At 31.3% G+C, this 21,951-nt stretch overlaps 2 pseudogenes across 2 annotated transcripts; both read right to left on the bottom strand.

The window, feature by feature from the left end:
- Positions 1–3,617: 3,617 nt before the first annotated feature.
- NCU15310 lies at positions 3,618–3,704 on the bottom strand (annotated as a pseudogene). Its single transcript has one exon. The product of its transcript is annotated as a tRNA-OTHER (tRNA).
- Positions 3,705–12,750: 9,046 nt separating this feature from the next.
- Positions 12,751–12,837, bottom strand: NCU15311 (annotated as a pseudogene). The gene has a single exon. The product of its transcript is annotated as a tRNA-OTHER (tRNA).
- Between the last annotated feature and the right edge of the window lie 9,114 nt (positions 12,838–21,951).

The following is a 21,951-nucleotide window of genomic DNA, read 5'->3' as shown; positions in this document are numbered from 1 at the left end:
ATTACTTCTAAAAAGGATTTAATAGTAAAGTAACCAAGGAAGCTATATATATAATTAATTTAAAAAACGTAGAAAAGGCGCTATAACCGAAGAAGATTTATATTAAAAAATGATTTAAAAAGATAATTCCCCTAATATACTATAACCTCCTTCTATTATAAATAAAGAAGAATACCGATAAATAGAACCCTTACCGCCCTAATATCAATTAGTGGATTGAAATTAAGAAAGGACCGGATAGTAAAGATTCCCCCTACCCTTTAGACTGCTATATAATATAATTTATAAAAAATTTCTCGTTTTGAAAAAAATATTAAAGGATTTACTAAATAAAGGATTTATTAAAGCAAATAGGTTAAAAGCGGACGCCCCCGTACTATTTATTAGGAAGCCGGATAGCGGCCTCTACTTCTATTATAATTACTGAACTTTAAATACTCTTACCTAAGTAAATTAAAATCTATTACCGCTTATTAAAAAAATATTTCGTATTATAAAAGGAGCGAAGTAGTATATTAAGGTTAATATTATATAGGCTTTCTATAAAATCCGTATGTTCATAGGAAAGGAGTAGAAAATACTATTTAGGACCCGCTACGGATTATTTAAATAGTTAGTCGTTCCCTTCCGATTAATAGACGCTCTAATAATATTTTAATAATATATTAATTTTATTTTATAGGAGTATTTAGATTGAATTTATACGGCGTATATAAACAACGTCCTTATCTATACCTCGGGCTTCAAAGCAGACTACGAAGCTAAAATCCGTCTTATACTATAGAAATTTTTAAACGCCGGACTATATTTCGACCTAAATAAGTATAAATCCGCGGTTAAGGAGGTTAAATATTTTAAATTTATTATCTATACCGGTATTAGAATTTAAACCGACCTTAAAAAGGTTAAGGCCATCCTCGAGTAATTACCTTCTACCTCCTAGAAGGGAGTATACAATTTCCTTAAATTTATTAATTATTGTTAAATATTTATACCTTAATTCTCTAAAATTATCACGCCCTTTATAATATTAATTAGGAATGGAGTTGTATTCAAAGAAATTAAAGAGTGTAAAGCTACTTTTCAATTATTAAAAGTATTATTTACCTAAACTCTAATTCTTATTGAATTTAATTTAAATAAAAAAATATTCTTGAAAACGGACTATAGTAGCTTTACCTTCGGCGGCGTTATTTCGTAAAAAATTAATATTAAGAAGTATATAATTATTAAATATTACTCCCGGAAATTAAATACCGCCGAACGAAATTACCCAATCTATAATAAAGAAATATTAGTAATTATTAGTTACCAAGAACAATAATCGGCAGAATTACAGAACTATAAATCCTTTACTATCTTAATAGATTATTATAATTTCAAATACTTTATAAAAATATAGCAACTATTAAAATATTAAGTATAGTAGGCTAAATATTTATTCTCATTTATCTTCAATATAAAATACCGGTTAGGAAAGGAGGGTATAATCCCTAATATACTTTTACGAAGGGAGTAAAATATATCAATAAAGGAGGACTAGAAGGTTTATAATTTATAAATAATCCTAAACTCTATATTGAAGAAGTACTTTCTACTTTGTATTTCAGTATTATAGGTAGTCCTCTTCGGGAGGGAGGGTATATAAATATTTAAAAATCCGGATTTATAATAATTTTAAAATTAAATAGTATTGAAGGATTATATTTATTAGTAGGTAAAGATTGTAATTTAGAATAGTAATAGGTACTTCAATTTATTATTAAAGTTTAAAATTTAGATTGTAGACTATAGTATCGATTCTAAAGGCCGTCTTTTCTACTAAGGCCGTTTTTAAATTCTAGGGGCACCGGTATATATCAAGTCGGACGCCGTATACCTTACGGATTAATCCCAATAATTTAATATACTTTGTACTACCCTTATATAAATAATTTATACTTCGTATATCCTTAATTATTCTAATTATGAAGGTATAATAACCGTACTTAATTAATACTTCTATTAGCCGCTATTAGGCATTTATATACAGTAATTCTCTTATAATTACTATATTCATAACTCTACAAAGGTTTAAAGAAAGTAAAAATACATTTCAATATAATTACTATCTACATTTGAATAATTTAATAGAGAAATTTAAATAAGTTTCATTATAGACTTCCCCGAGGCGAATAGCAATATATACCTTTGGGTAGTTAAGGATTAATTAAATAAAAATATAATATTGGAACTAATACTTTTAATAGAAGCCGAAGTATATATTAAATACTTTTTATAATACTTTATACGCTACTACAGCTTCCTATAATCTATTGTAAATAATAGAAAGTTAAAGTAAATTAACCAATTTTGAGCGAAGTTTCACAGATTCTTTAATATTAAATATCTTTTAAATATAATTTACTACCTATAAACTAATAACGGCCCGAAACGTATAAATTAAAAAATATACACTTACCTCAAAACCGTAATTAACTACGTATAAAGTAATTGGGATAAATAATACCCTATAGCTTAATTAATTATTAATAACCGAATTAATACTTCTATTAGACATTTCCCTTTTTTACTATATATAGGTTTAATACCGAACTCCTAATTTCTATAGTAGAAGAAGGAGCCCGTCTAGGAATTCCCCTTCTCTCTATTAAGAAATAAACTTTTTAATTTATATAAAAGTTATAATAAATTATAAATTTATATTAAGCGACTATAATTGTTGTTGCTTAAGAATAAAAGAAGTTCGTTAATCAATATTGTTAATTAATAGAACGTTTTTAAATAGGAAATAAGGTTTAATTTAATTTAAAGAACTATACGACGGATTGCTTAAAGAAGAAGTTTAATTAATTATATATAAAGTATACAATCTCTAAAGTCCTCTCTCTATATATATTTATTTGTCTTATCACGCTAACTAGCTATATTAGTCTACCCAAAGGGTATGCGGTGCTGCTTCGCTCGTAGTCTAAGGGAAAAACCGTGTTGTTGAAATCCGGATGAAAACCCTTAGCTTCTCTATATCCAACCCTAACCCTAACCCGAACCCTTCGTCCTACCTCACCGTAGGGGGCCCGGGGAGCCTTGGTTGCTTCAGTTTATCTTCTTTCGGTATATCTCTTTTTTCCGGGGACTTTCGTTGCTTCTAATTGGTCCTTTAGACCCTACTTCCCTATCCAACGCTTCGGTAGCGTTCTTCTCCGGAAGCGGGTATTCTTCTTTCATCCTATCTTTAGGGTAGGGGTAGGGAAGTAGGGTCTTACTTTCTTAATCGGAATCTTCGATTTTTTTCGGGATTGGTGAGATAACGTGATTGGTTAATTATTATATAACCGGACGGGTTCTATCCGAGCGGAACCGTGGCTCTGGAATGGATTTCGGAGGTAGGGTTTCCTAAACCCTATTAGTAGAGCGGGGCGGAGGCGGCCAGTGCTTCTTCGAATGGGATGAGATTTTTAATACGTGCCTAGTTACGTGCTCCTAGGGTTTTGGACCAGGGCGGGCCCCCATATTTGATTACGCTGTAAATGCTCTTCTTCTTAAGAGCGCTCAGTGGAGCGATAGCGGGGAAGATCTCTCATCCGATCCGGCCGGAAAACCGGATGAAAGAGGGGGGGGGGGAGCGGGATTCGAACCTACGACCTTTCGGATAAAACCGAAAGGGGGCCAAGCTCAGATCTTCCCAACTGAGCTATCCCCCCTCTCTATATATAATTAAACTCTTTAGCCTTCTTCGAATTATATATAATATTTTTTATATTAACTTTTTCTATCGAACTATTACTAACCTCCTTTCAGATTAAAAATTTATAAACGACTAACTACCTACTATTAAAATTGAAAGAGAATTAGAATTCTAAATCGAAGAGATTCTATATACTAATATTATGAAGAGATATAGAAGTATAATTAGAAAAGTCTTAGCAAAGTAAAAAGGGTATCGAAATTTAATTTAGGAACCCCTATAAAAATTTTTAAAGACGGTAGCGCTAGATTGGTTCGAAGCGAAGTACGGACCGGCGGTAACGAATAACGAACCTTTAGATCGGTATATTAAGAAATATCAATTCAATGATATATAGGATTACAAATCTATTAACGAGTAATAAGAAATTAATTAAAGACTTATAATTAAGAAACGGAATTAAAGGCTCTTAAATAGTACTATATTAAATCAAAATTCTATTTGGGCTAAGCCTAGGACTACCCTTAAATACTAAGTATCCTTCATAATATTATCCTTTAATAAATCCTTTATAGTAGTGTTTATATTAAAAAAGTTAATATCCTCCCTTTTATTGCTAATAAAACTCTCTAGCGTAGTATCGTATATAATATAGGGGTGAATATTCTTTAGGTATATATTAAGTAGTAACGAAGGAAGTAGGTAAATACTATCCGAAGGATAGATTCTAAGGGGTAATTAGGGGATAGGGGTATCTTATTATTCGAATTTACGAAGGGTAGTAGCGGCGGTAGGGGTATTAGTAAAAGGTATTTACTAAGAGTATTATCCTTCTTACAAATTAAAAGATAGTATTTGGGTTGGAAATTAGAGGGGCCGGCTACTAAGGTAAAGGACTTAATAGTAGTAATAGCCGCTCTTTTATTCTTCTTCTCCTCGAATTCTTTATTATACTAATCGACGAACTTATTTAACAACTATTTAAAAGGGGGGTTTACTACCTACTTTACTTTATTTATATTAAATTTTAAGGTAGCTAATTTCTTTTAGAATTTAACGAATTTAATTCTTAACGAAGAATTAACATTAGATTTATTAAGTTCAATAAAGGAATTTAGCGGGCGGGCAACGGCCGCTTTAATACTAATTCTACCCTAAGAGCCGTTATAAAGGAAATTAAAGTCGGTACTATAAAGTAAAAAAAAAGGTAAATAATTTATATAAGAATAAAGCCTTTTTCTTCTAAGAGAGAAAAATCTAGTATTACTTTAAAAATAGTTAAAAAATAGTTTACTAGGGATTAGAAACGTAATTAACAATATATTAAACTACAAAGGAATTCTAAACCGAAATTGGAATTAAGAAATAAATTGTTTTACTATATTAGTAGGGTAGGTAAATAATAGTTAAACTACGCGTAGGAGCAGCAATATAATTATATTTATAAAAGAAGTAATGAATATATTAATTGAATTAAAATTTAATTACTTTAGTAATAAAGGCTATAATTGTTTTATGAGCGATAGTTTTACTAATACTAACTATAATTATACTAGGCTAAGTTCAAACCGGCCTAAGGATTTTAGGCTTTTTAAGAACTAGAGTAGGAGTAGCGGACGGGGCGAGGGAGGAGCCTTACTATTACTACTATAGGAATTATTAAGATTATTAGAATTATACGGATTAGTTGAAATTGAATTAGTTAGGAGTATCGGATATCTTAGGGGAAATTATTATTATTAGATTAATATAAAATTTAGATAAAAGTAAAGTAAGTAATAGAATAAAAAATAGGGAAGTAGTAAAAATAGTAAATAAATAAAAGAGTAAGGAAAGTAGAGTAATAAAGTAATAAGATATTGAGGATATATTTATAATAAGAAATTGTAATTCTATTAAAGAAGGAGAAAAGAGGAAAAGGGAAAGGAAGGGAGTAATTTTAAAAATATAAATTATTCGGGCGTAATATAGATAGTAGTAAGGAGGAGGTTTATTATTTAATTTTAGGGGTATACGTAACGGAATACAGCCTTATAAATAGTCTTCTAATTAGAGGAGAAGAGGGGGCTAATATTATAGGGCTTACTACCCGTAGCTAGAGCGATTAGTAATCTCGCCAATCCGAGTCCTAACCGGCCGGCAATTAATATAACCAATTAAGTCGCTTACCACTACGGCACCCCAGCGGCCCGTACGTACGTACGTCCCTTAAAAAGGATAGCTAGCTATACCCGCCCAGAGGGCGCTCTTTTACCCTCTTTTCTTCTTCGTACAACCTTATCGATTAATTGAGGCCAGCATCTGTGCCAACTGTGCTTCACCCCTTACAGCGTGGTCCATAGGTCCACCCAACGCAAGCGAGGAAGGCGCGGCGTATCTGTCTATAATAGGCCAGAATGTAGAAAATTACCCGTCTTGGCGCGTGCTTGGCAGGCTCAAATAGGAAAATTTAGCGCTAAGTAGGATACGGTTTGAATAGTAGCTCGAAAAAGCCACTTTTTCCTTTGCAACAGCGATTTCGCTTCGACCATCTAATGCATGCAAATGCACATGGTGCCAAAATGACGACAAGGAAAAGGTGGTCATTTTGATACCGGTTGCACCCTGGTGCAGGCGCTGGTTGTTGAGAAAAGAAGAAAAGAAAGAAAAAAGAAGGATTTTGGTTGCAAATGCGACCGTACTAAGTCCTAGACTATACTTTGAACCCTGAAGATTTGGACATGGGTTTAGGGTTAGGGTACTAAGCAGGAAAATTTGGAAGGGAGAAAAAAAATTTCAAATTTTTGACTTTGGGTTTTTTTTTTTTTTTTTTTTTTTTTCTTTTTTGAAAAGGGGAGGGGAGGGTAGGGGGGAGTTGGTAATATGGGACGGAAAATTCAACCTATTCTTCAAAAACCATTAGAGCTTATAGTTTAGTTGTTATTATTAGTGTTGTCTTTTTAAAGGTTACTTGTTCAGTTCAACTTCGAATCTTTTTTTTTTTTTTTTTTTTTTTTTTTCCTCTTAGTTCTAAGTACTTCTTAAGGGCGTCTCTCTGTCTCCTCTAGACTTTAGCTCCGCCCAAGGGTACTATATTTTAAGTATAAAGGTAATTAGCGAAATTTCATCCGGGTTAAACTTATACTATATTATCCTTATTAATACCCGGCTAATATATATATTTTCAATAGTATTTACTATAAGTTATTAGAGGATGCTTATCCAATTTGTATAAATAATGTATTAATGAATTAAATTACCCTAATAACTATTACAGTAAGCCCCAATACTGAATCAAAAGAAGAGTTTAAACTACTAACTTAAGAAGAGAAATTAAAGCTTAGTTAGGAAGAAATTGTAAAGTAAATATTATATTCCTTACTACTTTAACTCCTAGTTAATAATTTTAGGAGAAAGCCTAGATACACCCACCCCGAACCTTCCCATACCCGTTGTCTGCAAATGTCAGCTTTTATGTAAATTACCGCGTTTTAGCGGTATTCTTGGCCATCTTAGATGTATCATAACATCTAAATCCCCCCCCCCCCCCCTCCTCCGGGGCAGCGCCGTAAAGTATTGTTCATAAAGATAACTAACGAGGCAATTGAATTATAGTAATGAAGTTGTACAAACGGGGGAGCTAAATTGCGTACGTTGGAGGTTAGTATTATAGATATTGGTATTAGGTTGGTATTTAATATATAAATAGTTAGTAACGGTAAATGGTGTGAATTATTTGAGAAGAGAGAAAAAAATGACCAAGTTATAGAGTCGATGTTGCGTGTATTGGAAAGACGAAATTTTGGGTATAAAAACGGGATTTTCAATGTCAGGTGTCATCCAGCTGACAGATCCACTTTTTAGTAGGTTTCTGGGTATAGGAAGGTTTGGGGTAGGTGTATCTAAGCTTTCTCTAATTTTATTATAGAGATAACCCCAACCGCTATATTAATTCTAACGATAACGATTTTAATAGCAAGGTTCTTAGCCGTTGTAATATCGATTTCGATTATTGAAGCGTGCTTCAACTATATAGAGGAGGTGGATAACTTTCACAGTCTAGGGGTTCCTGAACCTACATCCACCGGAGCGGCCTATTAAAGGACGGTTCGTTTACAACTAGCTTTCTTTATTAAAGTTTCTTATATCTTTATTGGCTTAAAGCGTAGTACGGCCCTTCAACTAATTAGAGCATTTTACTAAGCTACTTCTTATTAGTCAATTTGCGAATAGTATTTCTAATAGTCCGTGCTAAAATGTACTAGGTCCTTCTATTTCTGAAATTCTTCACCCATCTCACCTTTCAATATTACCTATCGATAAGGTTATTGTTGTCCTCTCGGCCCCTGTATTAAGACATCCTAATGAAGTAATAAAGTAATGAAGTAATGAAGTAATGAAGTAATGAAGTAATAAAGAATGGGGATTAATAAAGAGCAATTGGGTAAGGACGGCTATAGCCGTCCGAATAAGGAACAGTACAAAAGATGGGGATACTCACGCTTCAACGAATACAGCGGGCGTTACGTAAACTAGGGATCCAGCATCGCATCGGTGTCTGAAAACTATTTTAGACCTTTTAAAATAGCTAAGGTCCTATTTTAACTATATACTCTATATTCTATCCTCTTCAAAGACTAGATCATTAATACTGAACTATTCTTCTTTAATATCGAGCGTAAGGCTAATGATAGGACGCTCGGGTTAGGGGGGCTTAATATATAAAAGGAGAGGAACGGCCGAAACTTTCTTCTTCGTTATTAATTTAGGTTTAGCAAACTTTATTATAAGGGGGATAGGGGGCGGCGATATGAATATCTTTTTCCTAACTATTTTTCTTAGTATTATAATAATTTGCGGTTGAGGTATATTTATTATTATTATTATTATCAGTCTTATACACGCTAACTATATACATAGTTCGCCCGGTGGGCATACGGTGCTACTTCGCTCGTAGTTAGTAGGAAAAACCGTACTGTAATAGCCGGATACAAACCCTCCGCTTCGCTATCGCCATAGCGCCGTATTAGCTCCGTACCTTCCTATTTTCCGTCTTCTCAATATAACCTTACTATTATAACTAAAGCTATAAATTTTTACTATATATATAGCCGATCCTACCCTAATTAATCGCCGCCCTTCCTCTATCCTTTCGCTATTATTTCCTTATAGTTAATAGCCTTTTATACTATTTTTCCTTAATTATATTATCCTGCATCGTCTAAATTTTCTATAAAGGAAACCCCGACCCGGCTCCCTTCTTCCTTCCCTCTTTTCTTCCTTATATTACGCTACTACTCCCGCTATATTATATCTATATCCTAACTAAATCCACTACTATCCTATATTTATATTCAATCCGAACTAGTACTATTTCTTTTATACTATACTATATAAAAAACCTTCTAATACTATAAAGAAGATACCCGCTTCGAAGGTAACGGAAATTATGATTCCCCCTAATAAATTGAAGGGTAGTACTACAACGGAAGCTATAGCCTCTAACGTTAGCCCCGTTAATTCGCTTTATAATAATATTCCTATTAAACCTATTACTCTTAAGAAAATTAGAAAATACTTATTAAAGAAAACGTTAAAAAAGAAGGGCGCTACTATAAAATACTTCTAGCCTCCGAAGTCTTATAAATAATATAATACTTATACTTATAACCTATAGTATATTCTTCCTATAATCTTTAATAACCTAGCCGGTTTCCGAATTACTTTTAATTAGGCCTAATAATAATTGTCTTATTCCCTATACTATAACTATAGCGCCTTATTGGCATAGGGTCCTTCTCCAGTTCTCTAGAGGGGAAAACCGTACGGTATTAAGCACCGCCGGATGAAAACCCCTAGCTCTATCTTGGTTATAGTTCTCTATACTACTCCTATTTTATTTATAACTATAACGGTTCTTATTTACCGCTACAACGAACTAATCTCGTCTCTCCTACCGCTATATTATCCTAACACTAGAATAATAAGGATAATAAAAATAGGACTAAATTAAATATACTACTTTCTTTATTACTTTTCCATCTTATTCTTTACTACTTCTTCCTTCGCTTTCTCCTTACTTCCCCATCCTATCTTCCTATCTATCACTCTACTTCTCCACCTCCTTATCCTATTTATAAATACCTCCTCCCCATTATTTACTCTATTACCCTACGGATTTACCTTTATTTATAATAGTATAAAGACCCCCTTCTATTATTTATATAATCCCCTACATAGTACTCCTTTCTAATCCTCCTTTTTTTTCTTCTCTATTGTAACTTCTAATAAAATAGCTTCCTCCAGCTATTATTACCCTAATTCGATTAATTTAACTTCCAACGTACAGGGTCCCTCCCTTAGTACGTCCCCGGGCCCTATATCCCTTATAATTTTACCTCTAGAATTTATATTCCTTATTTATACCCTTTACAATTTCCTTAGTAATTATCCTCCTCCAAATTAGTATAGCTTCCTTCTTCGTCCTCTATAGCCCTTATACTAATTTAATCAATATTATTTATAAAATTCTTTACCTTTACTATACTTTAAATTTCGCCTCCGTCCTACGTAGTAATAAGTCTAATTCCCTTAACAATTTCCGTAAGGTTATTATTAAAAAAATTTGCCTTATTTCGGTTATCAGTAAGTCTCTTATTCTCTATATTTCCTTTTCTTTATTATTGTTTACTTTCTATCCTAGCCGGTAGTGCCTAGAACGCTACCTACTCCTACACCTATAAGATATATATATTAAATATTCCTATTAACCTTTATAACGCCCGTAATATTATTTAGGCGATAGCCGTTACTATAGCGTTAGATGGTTAAAATAGGTTCGAACGCAACCTGGATGCCTTCGTTCGTACCGCTAACGATTTCGTCCGTCGTATGTATACGCGTTTGGAGCGGGACGAGCTGCCCACCAACTACGAGCGTCTTCCCCGCGCTATTGGTTATGGTGAATTAGGCCTAATACTTCTAAAATCCCTCTAAATATCCATTTCATCGCTATAATATTCCTATATTTAATTTTTAAAATAGTCCGCCCTAATATTCTTTACTATAAATATCGGTTACTAAAGAGGATTTGAAAAATATTTAAGTACTAAAATTTTTTTTTTTAGTATGTACCTTTATTAGGTCTGTTATAGTACTATATAATTATAATATAATTAAAGGTAATTTTAAGGTTTTTGTTAGTAGGGTGTAAATTATAATTATTATATAAGTTATAGTAGACTATATTAGCGCTAAACCTTCTTCTATCGGCGATTATTTGATTTCGGATTTTATAATAGTAGTTAAATCTCTATTAAAAAAGAGGGGATTTATCTATATCCCTATTAATACTTTTATAGATTTTACTCTACTACGTAATAATATTACTATAATTTCTTTCTATATTATAAGGATTAAGGAATTTATTTATATTCTTTCTAATAAATTTAATTTAGCTATTATTAATATTAAGCGTATCGGCGAGGGTATAATAACGATCTATATTAAGTAGAATAATTTTAATAATTATTTTTCTACTATAAGTACTCTATAACGCCTCCGTATTAACCCTATTATTAATTCCTTTTATAAAGCTTTCTAATATTAAGTAAACCGTCCGTAATATTTATAATCATAATTTAAACATAGGTCCGATCAACGATACTACTTTTATTCAACCCCGCTATAATATAAAGATAGTACCTAGTAGTATTATTTTTAAGGCCGACGAAGAGAATTCTAATATAGAGGATGATCTTTTTAGTAAGGAGGGTAAAATTTATAATAATACCGATATAGTATCGGTTATTAATAATATAGAGTAGTTAATACCCTACTATCCTTCCGGTCTAAATATAATTTAATTTTCCTCTAGGGTCGTCGTCTATACGTCTAGTATATATTTAGTCGGCTTCCCATCGGTTCTAATACAATTCCGCTCTAGTTAGGTAGCTCCTAGTTTCGGCCGGGTCTTTCACACACACAATCAAACTACATTAGTCTATACCTCCTAGCGCTTCTTCCATTTCTTTCGCTCTTTCAATTTTAATTACCAACTTATACTCTTATAACCTCCCTAACCGTAGGGCCCATCGTAGGATCCGCTCAGCATTCGTCTTGAGTTCGTTATAGAGTTCTCCCTTATTCGTTGGCTAAGGTGTATTTAAAATAACTTCAATTTCGAATATAAATAACTTAATTCTCGTTAATATACTATCGAAGGAGTAATTTACTAACTACAACTCATACATATACTATAGTATATTAGCCTTCCTCTTTAATATATTAGAGCCCGGCTTATATATATACTAGATAAAAATGCCGAATTATTTCATTTATTCCTATATTTATTTATTTATTTATTTATTGTCTTATTATGCTAACTAGTTATACTAGTCTACCCAAGGGGTATGCGGTACTGCTTCGTTCGTAGTCTAAGGGAAAAACCGTATTATTGAAATCCGGATGAAAACCCTCAACTTCTCTATATCCAACCCTAACCCTAACCCGAACCCTTCGTTCTACCTCACCGTAGGGGGCCCGGGGAGCCTTGGCTGCTTCAGCTTATCTTCTTTCGGTATATCTCTTTTAGTCCTGGGGACTTTCGTTGCTTCTGATAGGTCCTTTAGATCCCACCTCCCTACCCAACGCTTTAGTAGCATTCTTCGTTCCGGAAGCGGGTATTTTTCTTTCATTCTATTTTTAGGGTAGGGGTAGGGAAGTAGGGTCTTACTTTCTTAATTGGAATCTTCGATTTATTAGGATTAGTGAGATGTAATTAGTTAATTGTTATATTACCGGACGGGTTCTATCCGAGCGGAACCGTAGCTCTGGAATGGATTTCGGAGGTAAGGTTCCAATTCCTAAACCCTATTAGCGGAGCGAGGGAGGCCGGCGCGTCTTCAATTAGAATGAGATTTTTAATACGTACCTAATTATATATACCTAGGGTTTTAGACTAGAGTAGGCCCCTATATTTGATTTCGCTGTAAAATGCTCTTCTTCTTCTTCTAAGAGCGCTTAGTAGAGCGACAGCGGGGAAGATCTTTATCCGATCCGGCCGAAAAACCGGATGAAAGAGGGGGGGGGAGCGGGATTCGAACCCACGACCTTTCGGATGAAACCGAAAGGGGGCCAAGCTCAGATCTTCCCAACTGAGCTACCCCCCTATTCCTATATTATTTTAAATTTAAACCTCGAAATTAGCGAGGGCGATACGGGTATATATCAAGATTTAAATACCTTCAATATCTTATTACTACTACCTAAGGGGGGTAGCCGCCTTTTTACCGATTCTATTTTGATAACCAATAGTACGGGTAAATTAGGCCCTAGGCCTATAAATAGGTCGTCTTCCAATATATTCTCTTTAATACCTATTTTAATATTATAATTGTAAACGCTAGTTATATATAATAACTTTAGATTATCGGGAGTAAATAGTAATAATAAGAGGGGAGGGGGGGAGTCTGTAGTATTATATATATTCTAGAACTCTATTAGGTTAATTATAACGATATTATTTATATATAAAATAGTAGGCTTAATCCAAAAGAAGAGGTCCAACTTAATATCCTTCAAATTTAGATATATAGTAAGACTGTTAAAAACCTTCCTATATTTATTACGGGCGCGTTTATTAATTAGCCATATATTGTTATTATAAATTTATTATTATATACGACCGTTATTGTCGGTCACGGCGAGTTCCTCTATATAGACTTCGCCTATTTGTTAAAGTATAATAATATATATTAATTTAAAATAGAAAAGCCGGAGCTTCTTATTCTTTCTCTTAGTAACGAAATTAATCTCCTAATTTAAAATAGGGGCAATATAATCAAAAAATAATCTCTATAATACACCGTCAAGCTTCTTATATACCCACCTCTTAATATAATCAATATCCTACTTAGAAAATTGGGGGGCCTCTTTTTTGAATATACTATTATTATATACTTTAAGGAGGGTATATTATTAATAGAATTGGAAGTCGGTTGGATAGTTTCCAATCTAGCCTATAATAAGTTTAATTGTATTATTAAATAGTAATTCGTATTTATATTAGCCAAATTGCCAATTTGCGTACTAATACAATTCAAAGAATATAATTATAAGTATATCAATTTGTAAGTAGAAGGTATAAATAAGTAATAGCAATATAACGTTAGTATTATAGGTATAGAATGTTTTACATTATATAATATTAATACAATTCTTTATATTAATCTATTTATCGTTGGTATACTTATACGGGTTAGAGTTCCAATCGTAGCGCAAACGATATATCTAGAGTGCTATTTACAATAGGTTTTCGCAATTAAGTAGGAGGAAGCGAAATAGGTAGATTGAATTAAAGTATTCACTAAATATTATTAACTAATATATATAAAAATATTAGAAGTAAAGTATATAGTCTTATATTACTATTACCTTCTTAATTTTACCTTATATAATAGAGCCTCCTTTATTAGGAGTATAGTGCGGGAGTTGAGGGGGGAGGGGGTTTTATAATATTATTGGTTAAAGGTCTCTTTTTAATATAAATGCCGACCTAAATAAAAATATAGGCGCGGGCGCGGTCTATAATTAAATAGGGTATATAGTAATATCTTCCTAACTTTAATAAGAATTAATTAAATTAACTAATATACTATTAGCTAATATATAATAATTTACGTAGCGAGAACGAAATCTATATTTTCTACTAGTAGCGCCACCTACTATCTGCAATAATTAAGGAGGGCTATTGTTACTTCAGCCATTATTACTTTCTGCTATAGTAAATAAGATAAATACGTACGTACAATTGCTTATACCTTCGCACCTAATTTATATTTGGTAGGTATTCGAAGGTTAGATTTCGAAGGTTAAGATAGAGTTATATGTAATAGATTAAATATCTAATATAGATACTAATTTAGTAGGGTTCCTTTTAATTCTATATTTGCTTATTAGAAGTAAAGAAATAATTATTAAAATAAATAGTCTTATTATATATAAGTGAATAGTAACGTATGAAAATTACTTTTAGAATATAATATGGTAAAATTATAAATACTTTAAATAATGGGTAGTAAATAGAAATACGGTTAGTATATCTACTCTGTAAAGATTATATTCGCTTACAATTTCTTTACTTCATTAATCTTCTATTGTAACTTTTCTTCTATTTATATATAACCTTCTACTTTATTGAAAATTCATAAATAATTTATAATAAAATACGGCCCCCGTCGGAAGCTAGTACCTAATGGCACTAAATGCTTAAAATGTAAATTAAATTACAATAGAGTAATAAACGAACAAGGCGGTAGAGCTATTTATATACAGCGAATATAGCGATAGCAATAATAATAGTAATAGTAATATTCGAATAGCGGGGCTTGATACTAATAGCGACCGTAGTAATAATAACGAATTAACACATTTTATAAAGGGCAATCGAATATATTAAGTAAAAGATAATATATCAATATTTAATATTAATAATCTTTAAAAGATATTCCCAGATAGGGATAGCGGGAATATGTATTAATTAACTATACCGCCGTCGCTTAAGGGGAATAAATCCGAATTTAATAATAACGATATTAAATCTTCGATTTTTATAATAAGAGGGGTAAAGAGATAGATACTAATATTTACCGACTATATATAATTATTAATATTGAAAATATTTATATCGGCGATATCAAAAATATTATAGTATAAACCGGTATTCTGTTTAACGAAGTTATAGGAGGCGCCGATTATAAAGACGCTTATTTCATTCCTATCGAAGAATTCGAATTATTCAATAAATTCAATTTAAAAATAACTAAATATAAAGAGGCTATGAAAGAAGAGGAGGGTCCCGCCCTAATATATCTATTAAATAAAGACGATATTTCAATATTCTTCGGTACGTAATAGAATAAATCGGTTTGATTATTAGTAACCGAGAAGGCATTAACTATATATACCGATTTAATATGCTTTAATCGGCGAGATTATAATACTTTATAAGAAGTTTTTATAATAATTCGGGATAATAATAATAATATACTATCGGTAGTACTAGCGTTACCCAAATAGTTATTAATATTAATGAAGAAAATATAAAGTCGGATACCAATAATAAATATACGTAAGGCAACAATTCTATTAAATATTATAAAAATACCTACCCTACTTATAAAACGGGTAGAACGTTTCGCTGTACAATATATAGAGATAGAAGAAAGTTGAGTTATTAAAAAATATAATAGACTGTATAAATATAAAGGTAGAGAAGTTTAAAGAATTAACGGACAGGCCGGGTACTACCCCCGACTAGAACTTAATAAATATAAATATTAATATCAAGACGTTGCAACTTCTATTACTACTATTAATATTTATAATTATATTTATATTCTTTAATCTACTAACGGTTTTTAGAAATATAGTAATGTTCAATATAGGGAAGCGAGTATACTCTAGCTTAGGTTACTTTGTAAATATGTTTAAAGAATTATTCGAATTGTATATATACTTATTATTTATTTGTATAATTTCTAGGCGATTCGTATATATTATACTCAATTTAGAGGGCAATGTTAAAGGCCCGCCTATTTTCCCTAACGATTGGATTTATTACTACTATATAGAAGAGATAGGGATATGCCTATTATTATATAATAAAATGTTTAATAATAAAATATTAAGTAAGGTTTACCTTAGCTGTATATATAGCGTTGGACTTAATTATTGTAAAAAAGTAATGTATAAATTAAGAAAATTAAATATATTTATAAATTTAGGAGGCTTTTAGGTAGGGAAGTCCGGCGGTAGTATTGGACGGCATTATATTAATACCGGTCTATAATAACCGGGGGTTAATCCTAATATCGGTATTAATATATATAACCGAAATTAAAATATACGTATAATAAAATATATTTTTGAATTGGTATTTCGGCGAAGGGTATAGTAATCTAGGTACTATCTCCACCAGGCCGCAACCTAGTAATTAAAGAGCTAAGAAAAGAATACTAGTACCATTTTTAAAATATATAATAGCTGTATTTATGAAACTGTAAGATAAGGAGTATATATATTATATAGTACGGCGTATAGTTAATGAAGTACGGTAGGTTATACTAATATATTATATATGTCTATTGCGGACGGAGTTAGAATTCGAAGAATAGGGACGAAAAGAATTCCATAACGAATAGGATAAAGACCGAGAGGGTAATATTCTTATTATTTTGTTCCTATATTTAAATTTTGTTAATAAATGTAGTGTTGATTGAAATTTATATTGTACGTTAACAGGATTTTATCTTACACTAGCCGGCCTATTAGTAAAAGAACGCATACAACCTAGTAATATCTTCCCTCTATTATTCGGTTTGTATAAACTTAATTTGACAAATATTATTAAAACTTTAAAAATTATAACCTAGTTTAATAAAGGGGTATTTACTAAAATATAAGGAGAAAATGGGCCGGATTAAATTCGCTTATATATATTTCTATTATATTATATTAGTAATATACTATAGTAAGCCGAAAACTGTATGTTCAAGGGTCTTCGTACTATTAAATTTCATTGCTACTACTTTATATTCTCTATAAAACGCGGCCTAACTAACGGAGAGCGGAATCTAAATATACAAATTAACTTCAATTTCTTTACTTATAGAATGTCTTAATATTAAATTATAGAAATATAATAATTTATAGCCCTAAAAAGAATGGGCGATATTAAATATCATAATCGCTAATAGGGTTTGAAGGACCTATACCCAGTATTAATACTTCTCTTACCGGCCTTTAATATTATTATAAATTGTATACCGGACCCGGGCTATTCTAAGTATAATAGCATTCTTAATTTAATCTATTTCCCATTTAGAAAATAAATTTTAAATTTAGTTGGGAGGACTCAATATACAATCCAATCGCAATTATAGCCTTTTTTACCGGAATAGTAAAAATTATATTCGCCTATTAGATATTCAACGATTTATTTTATAACCGAGTATATTAAATAGATAATTATTATTCCAATTATATTATTATATTAATTATACTGTAACTATATAAAGGAACAATTCTATAGAAAAACCGAAGTTAAAGGTCTAAATCCAATCAATATTATAGTCGAAATGATAGTTATATTAGTTAGACGTACTATATTATTAATAGGGTATTATACATTTAATAAGGACAGGCGACAATTCGAGACTATATTCTATTATATACGTTATTTATTTAACTAATCATACGTCCTAATTAATAAATCGATATTAAAGTTTGGGATATCGAATATATCTATATTAATATCCGGTACTGGTAATATATTACCGGTAGATAAATTAATCGATATTCCGGGTACGCTAATTCTATTAGATATAAACCTTAATATAAACCCGGAAGTAGCGGTAATAATAAATGCGGATAATGTAGAAGCAATCGATAAAAGAACTACTAAAAAATATTTGTATATGAAGGATATTTACCGTTCTAATATATATATTACAATATATTATACGGATTTTGTAGAAGAATATAGTCTACCTATTAATTTAAATATATTAATTAGTAAAAGTCTTTATAAGTAAGCCGAGGGTTATATATAATAGGGTTATACGTAGCGGTCTAGGCGATTGTAATTTTGAAATTGGAATTGGATTCTAATTTTTAAATTTCAATTCGAAACGGACTAGAACTAGCCAGCTTAATACTAGAAATATACCTTCGTACAGTTACGTAACTATATAGCGCTAGGCATTAAAAGCCGTAAATTAGCGATATAGGAATAAGAAAAATATATATTATTAAATATAATGTTAATTGTTTAGTAAGTAATTTAAAGAAAACGTTTATAAAACGAATTATTCTAATATTTAGAAGACCCTCTTAATAAAGTCGAATTTCGAAGAGACTATATCATTTATTTCATAGAATATATTCGTATATAATAACGAAGAGCTAATTATGGAAATACTAGAATTCTACCGCTAATATTCTAATTTATTCAATAGGGTTCTCTTACGAAAGGATTGTAATAATATTAAAAACTAGGAATATTAATCTAAAGAGCTCTAATTATTAGAAATACTATTAGGAAATTAACAATATTCCGGTAGCGTAAACGGGGTCTGTATAAACTACCTATTTAATACCGTTGAGAGGGTATTTTGAAAAGCACAGTATGTGTGGCATTTGAATGTGTGTAAATTGATGATCTAGAAAAGAATCGGGAGCAGGAAGCTTGCGTGCGGTCGATTGACCTTAAAGAGGTACGTAAGCCTTATCTAATCTATAGGACCCACTAAAGTAGGTACAATAGGACCCGTAACAGTGGGTTAATTACCAGCCGTACTACGGCTGTAGTACGGGTTATATATTCTATTATATAACACTACAATACCTTTCCGGTATTAAGATCCGTTCGTACAAAGGGACTACTACTATCCTTAGTAATTATAAAACAATACCCTCATTTGCGCAGTCGCAGGTTACATTTATAAGCGGCTACAGGAGATACCTTCTTCCTTCTTCTTCCCTTTTCAATTTTACCTCCTTTACGAGCCCAATACTTACTGACTAGCTCTTTCGCGTTACTTAATTCTTACTTATTGAACTACTTATTACAATAGTAGCCATACCTAGTCTATTTAACGAAATATTTCCATCCTCTATACTTCTTATCCTCCTCATAATTTAGAATAACATTAAATTCGTACTCTAGATCCTCCTTATCGGTTTAATTGTCTTCTACGGGGCTAGGAGGCGGTTAATACCGGTTAAAGGGATTATTACCCTTAAGGGCCGCCTTTAGGTAAACTACGGAGATGATAGGATGGATATGTATTTTAGGGGGAAGGTCCAGTCGGTAGGCTAACTTTCTTATACGCTCTAAAATTCGGAATAGACTAGCTTGCTATTGTAAGAACTTTTTGGAGGGCCGTCCTAGAAGGTAATATCCTTTATACAGCTTAAGGAAAACCTAATCGTCGGTATTAAATTCAATTTACCGATACTCATTATTATATTTGGATTTAACTTTTGTAGTAGCGAAATCTATAGTTAGCTATACATCTTCGCGAAATGCATCTCTCAATACTTTATAGTCTTAAATATTAGTCTTATCGCTTACTATTATATCTAGGGGTCCTAAAAGTTAAAAACTATATAATTATTTATATAATAACGATTTGATCGGACTGGAGTAGGAATTATTTATATTCTATTATAATCTAAGTAGTAGTTCTACCTAATTGGATTTTAGAAAGGTAAAATAATAAAAGTATATAGCGATCTCGATGTCCTAATTTCGTCTCTCTACTATACCGTTGCCTTGGGGATAGTATATAGTAGTTATAAGTAGCTTGGTTTTTAAAGCCGACTATATACCCTTCTAGACTTGTAATATAAATTTACAATCGTAATCCAAAATAATTGCTTGTAGTAGTCCCTAATCGCCCAATAGGAGTTCGCGTATTAAGATATATCCCTAGTCTTCCGCCGTATATATATTATAACTAGGGATAAATCGGTATTATTTTAAGGAATAGTATAAAATTGGTATTAAAGTATTAAATTTATTAAAGCCGGGTAAATACTATATAGTTCCTATAGTTAGGATTAGGGGTAAGTCGGTAATAAAATCGATAGCTATCGCTTGTATAGGAAGAGTAACTTCGGGTTTAACTACTTAGTAGTTACTAATAGTTACCTCTCTATTAATTCAATTAAATTAATAAGTCGGGCAATATTGTACAAACTCCCTAACTTACTAAGTCTTACGTACTATAGTATAGTCTTTTAAGTCGTAGAATATACGATTTCGGCCAAAGTAATACTTATTATTATATATTACTTTTAAGATTATTCCTACTATATCTTTTAGTATATATAGCTTTCTTCCGTCCTTTATTATATTATAGAGTAATCCATCGACAATCTCGAAGGGGTAGCTAATATACGAAACCTTTCTATTAACTTCAATAGTTTTTAAATAGGCTCTTAAGTCCGATATAATACCGTTAAACTTTATATCCTTCTCGAAAGCCCTTACAAATTGCCTTTTTTACTTAATATCTATTTACACTTCTATACTAATAAATTAAATTTAATTAAATACCGGATCTTTATTTAACTTCTCGTTATTAATTATTATAAGTCTACTTAAAGCGTCCGGTACAAAATTGAATTTTCCTACGATATAGTATACTATTAAATTATATTGGGATAGGTAGATTAAAGCGTTAATAAGCCGCTTATTTCCTCGATTTGTAGAAGAGGTATCGAGAGTAGTCTACTAAATGATTCCTTTAGTGGTTAAATAGTTAGTAAGTATAATTACGGTATAATTAGACGAATAGATAATTATACGTAATTATTTAACTACTTATATAAAATATATAATTTCTAATTTAGATAGGCCGTAATATATCTTAGCCTTCGTTAGAGCCTTACTTAGAAATATAATTAGAAATACCTAATTCGTTGGAATATAGATTCTTAGGGACTATTTAAATCCTACTTTTAGGTAGAAGAGTATTACACCGTATCCCCTTTCTAATAAACCATCGATTTATAAGAATAATTACTTATTAGGATTAGAGTAAAAGAGGAAATTAGGGTTATTATAAATAGCTATCTATATTACTTTAAATACTAAACGTTCTTTATCAAAGGGCTTATACTTTATTTTAGTACAATAATTAATCCTCTTAATTAGGTTCCCGGCTATAATAGTACTTAATTTTCGTCCTTCCGCAAAAAGGCTAACTTTCCTTTCTTATATTAACTTAATAAACTTACTATAGTACAGGATTAAGTAATAGAGAAACCTAGAAGCACTAATATATATCTCGAGAGCCTTTAGCTAATCCGGAAAGACTAATTACCGGAAGGCTTCTATTTTTTCCGCTATTATTATTAGACCTAGAGTATTAATTCGGAACCCGAGTAATTCTATATTCGGGTAGGCTAAGTAGGATTTAGTCGGAGATAGGGCGATATTCCTTTATACAAACAATTCGAATACTTATATTAAATATTAAATATAATCTTCGAAAGTATTAGAGAAAATTATAATATTATCGATAAATACTCTATAGAAATGCGCAAAAACTGCTAATAATCGGTCTATAAATCGTTAAATATATATTAAGGAATTACAATAGCCTATTAGTACAACGTTAGGCTATTTAAACCCCTATAGGCTAATAAGCGTTAAGCAGTCCCTATACTCCTACTATACACCAAATTAATAGAAAAAAACTATCGCATCAATTACT

This window comes from Neurospora crassa, linkage group VII, assembly GCF_000182925.2.
Source record: "Neurospora crassa OR74A linkage group VII, whole genome shotgun sequence".
Lineage (NCBI taxonomy): Eukaryota > Fungi > Ascomycota > Sordariomycetes > Sordariales > Sordariaceae > Neurospora > Neurospora crassa.
This window is presented reverse-complemented; position numbering and strand designations above follow the sequence as displayed.